Below are 3,999 nucleotides of genomic sequence, written 5' to 3' on the forward strand. Positions count from 1 at the left end.
GGTGCCTCTAGGCCCTCCTATAGGTGGCATCATACAATATTTGCCCTTTAATGACTAGCTTATGTCACCGAGCAGAAGGTCCTCAAGGTCCATCCAGGGTGTAGCGGATCTCTGAATTGTCTTCTAAGGTTGAAGAAGATTCTAGAGCATGTATATATTAAAGGTGATTTCTTAAATAGAAAACCAAAGGAGTACAAAAGGAAAATAAAGGTTTCCACCGAAGGGGTGCCTGGCNGGAGCCCGCTGGGGGCCCCCGGCTCGCGGCTCGCTGCTCCGTGCGCAGACGCAGGGTCAGGTAGGGCCACGCAGCAGTGAACGCCAGGCTGCTTTCTGGGACAGCGGGACAGCAGGCCTTGCCCATACGCATACCAGGGATTGCCCAACGCACCTGGGGTGCTGGCACCAGGCCCGGTGTTACCCGCAGAGGCTTGCCCCGGGCCAAGCGCCCTACCTTCCCAGCCCGGAATTGACAGCCCCCGAGGAAGATGCTGTCAGCGTCCGCGTCACGCATCGCACAGAGGAGCTGAGTCCCAGAGACTGGTCACCCACCCAGGGCCACACGGCTGACAAACAGCTGGAATCGGAACCCTCCTCTCTACCGCTGGGCGTTCCAGATGCGCAGGGGCCCGCGGGACCTCAGTCACCAGCAGCCGGCCTGGCGTTCTGGGAGAGCAGACCCTGCCCTTCCCCCCCTCTCCGCCTCACTGCTGCCGACTCTGCCTGGGTGCCCAGGGACCCCTCCCCCGCCTCAGCTCCCTGGCCAACCACGGTCCCCGGACCCATGGCCTCCTGCTGCGTAACCGACCCCCTCCTGCCCCTCCTTCGGAGAACCATGGCATCGGGGCTCCCCTCCCCTCCACTGTCCCGGGCTGGGTTTCCTCCCCCGTGGTCCCCAACTCAGGCCTGGACCCCCACTGCCACCTGCTGTCACCAGAAGCCGTGACCAGCAAGGGCACACTGCACGTCTCCAGAGTCCCGTGGCTCCCAGATCTCTCCCACGACAAACCTGTGAGGCCAAGACCACCTGACTGCTCCTTGCGCAGACGCANACGCCTCCTCGAGTCCAGTGACACCATCCATCTGTCCCGGGATGAGCAGGGGTGGGGTGGGTGGGGGTCCCTTTCCCCTCGTGTCCCGCAGCCACGCCCTCACGTCTCAAGTCAGTCACTGTGGCCTCCTCGCTGGGCTCCCTGCCTCGGGGTTTTGCTGAGGTCACCCTTCTAATGTGCAAATCAGACTCTTGGCTTGAAATCCTGAAAAAGCGCCTGGCCCAGGCACACCTCTGGGTCTTTGCACGTGCTGTCTCCCCCTGCCCGCCATGCCCTCCCTTCTGCCTGCCAATGCCTCCTGCGCCTTCACGACCCTGCTCTCGGCCGCGTCCACCAGGAAGCCCTGCCCGGGGTCCCCAGGCTAGGTTAGGGAGCCCTCTCCCATCCGCGCAAAAGCCGGGCTCTCTGTCCCCACCCGCCTCCGTCGGGCGGCTAGCTTGGTTTTTGCGTACATTTATTTTCAGAAAAAACTTCCCTCCCTCCTCCAAAGACAAAGCCAGCATCAGTGTCACACACAGTGGCTATGAGACAGATAACAATGAAAAAAGACGCCATTCAGTCCTGGCTGATACCTGATGCGGGCGAGGCTGTCAGCCCAGGTCCAAGCCTTCCTTGTGTGTGTGTGTGGGGGGGGGGGTGGCCAGTGACTGTCACCTGGGCCTTAAAGATCCAGTGGCCACGCGGGAGGCTCAGGCCAAAGGGAGTGATTCTGTGAGCCCTCCTCCCGCTCAGGCTGTCCTTGGGGTTCACAGGTGACGAAAGTGGCGCCCAGGAGCTGGCGGGCATCTGGGAGGGGGCAGGGAGGGGGGTGGGGAACCCCCTCTGGGAACTACCCGCCAGGGACAGGCATTTGGGGACACACCATCCAGCAGCGGGAGGGGACAAGAGTCTCTTTAGACAAATTCCAGGTGTGGGACTCGGAGAAAGAGCCTTCTGAGCACAAAGAGGGGGTGAGGATGAGGAAGGGCAGGGCCTTAAGGGCTCTGGAGCCGCAGCACCCCCGGGCTCCGCCTCCAGTGCACGGGAATGTGGGCCCGCACACCTGTCCAGGTCCCGAGTCAGGTGGTGGCCAACCGTGACCATCAGAGTCCACGGGCCGGGGCAGACCTGCTCCTGCGGGGGGTCCTGGGTGAGCAGCACTTCCTACGCTCCTATGAACTGTCACCATCTTGCCAGCCTGCCCAGGAAGGACAGGGAGCCTGTGCAGGGCTCATGTGAGCGTGGGCCACCCTCCGCCATCCTCTCTAGGCAGCGCAGGGGCTGGAGCACCGGGCGGAGCAGGTTGGGGGTCCCCAGCCCAAATGTCAGGCTGGCAGCGGGCCCTTTAAGGACCAGAGGTGTTTGCGTAGCTAGAGGCCAAGCGGCACTTCCTCCCAGATGACGGTTGAGCAGCCCCTCCTCCCATAGGGGATGCACACAGATGCAGGGCTGTGCACTTATGCGGGCGGGNGGACAGCCCCCACTCCCACACATGGTTCTCAGCCAGAGTCCATACCCGGACTCCCAGGGTCTGATCAAATTTCAGAAATCCTTCTCCAGTGCAATACCCGGATGTCCCCTTGGCCCAAGTCACTAGTCACCATGCCTCCAGGCCTTCAAGTAAGCAGCCTGCCTATTGCTGCTTCCAGGAAGCCTTCCAGGATGCATCAGGGAGCCTGTGGTCCTGGGTTTGGTCTACATTATTTTGCCTTGTCTGCCTCCCCAATGACTGGGGTGGGAAGCTCTCCAAGAACAGGGTTCGATTCCTGTCTGTGTCCACTGCCAGCTCCAGCTCAGGCCCCAGTTCCCATATTACCCCCTCGGAAGATCCCGAGTTCCATCAGCGCCAGTGAGGCCGCAGCGAACACCTCAGCAGGCTACAAATACGATGTAGCCAAAATTTACAAAGGGTGGTGCTTACAAAATATTTCGGTAACAATAGAGGCAGCCAGTCTCTGTGACTGTCCAAGCAGGAGAGAACAGCCCTGAGTGGAAAAGTCAGTGGCTGCAAATATCCATGTAGTTCTGGTTTCTCAATATTCTGTGCTCGATCTCTAGGCAATATTTGAGCTCGCGGCATGCAAATGACTTGTGTGCCTGCAGATTTCCCAAGGTCCCAAGGCGCGACCTCTTCACCTATCTCCGGGATTTCAATCAGTTATGTTCCCTGAGTCCTGGAGGAATACCGTCCAAGGTTGAAACAGGTGAGCAGCCATCTGCCTTTTCACTCACTCCCGTCTCGATCCAGAAGTTACCACAGGCATCTTTGAAATGCTGTCAACGCAAGTGCCATCGCTCTTGCTGTCCCCCCCCCCCCCCCCCCCCCCNCCCCTCAGGCATGTAAGTAAGAGGCTTTGTCCCGGGCTAGTCCCGGGGGCTCCTAAGATTTAACGAACAAGACAACAACGTCCTCATCCATAAATCTCCCCGTCTCTGCGGAGAGGTGTGAATTTCATTGTGCAAGAAGGTTACAGCTTCAAAATACAAAATTACTGGGGCGCCCGGGTGGCTTAGTCGGTTAAGCGTCCGACTTTCGCTTAGGTCATGATCTCGCGGTTCGNAATTACTCCTTTGCCAAGAAGAACCATAGGAGAGGAAGCAGGTGCATGGGTACAATCCAACACGTCCTCAGAGAACCTCTGGACTTCCATGCACGTGAAAGCGTGACATGGCAGCGGAGACACGACTTTATTGCCAGAAATAAGCCCTTTGCAAAACAGCGCTGATAACGTACATCGTGAAGGGTCATGGCATTTGTCCTGGAGAACAGCCCATTAACAAATTTTTAGTTTTATTCAAAAGCGAAAGATTCAGGGGCGCCAGGGTGGCTCAGTTGGTTAAGCATCCGACTCTTGATTTCGGCTCAGGGTCGAGATCTCCCCGTTTGTGGGTTCGAGCCCCAGGTTGGGTTTTGTGCGGACGGCACAGAACCTGCTTGGGATTCTATGTCTCCCCCCCCCACCGCCCCTCC

This window comes from Crocuta crocuta, unplaced genomic scaffold (assembly GCF_008692635.1).
Source record: "Crocuta crocuta isolate KB4526 unplaced genomic scaffold, BGI_CrCroc_1.0 scaffold650, whole genome shotgun sequence".
NCBI classification, from domain to species: Eukaryota; Metazoa; Chordata; class Mammalia; order Carnivora; family Hyaenidae; genus Crocuta; species Crocuta crocuta.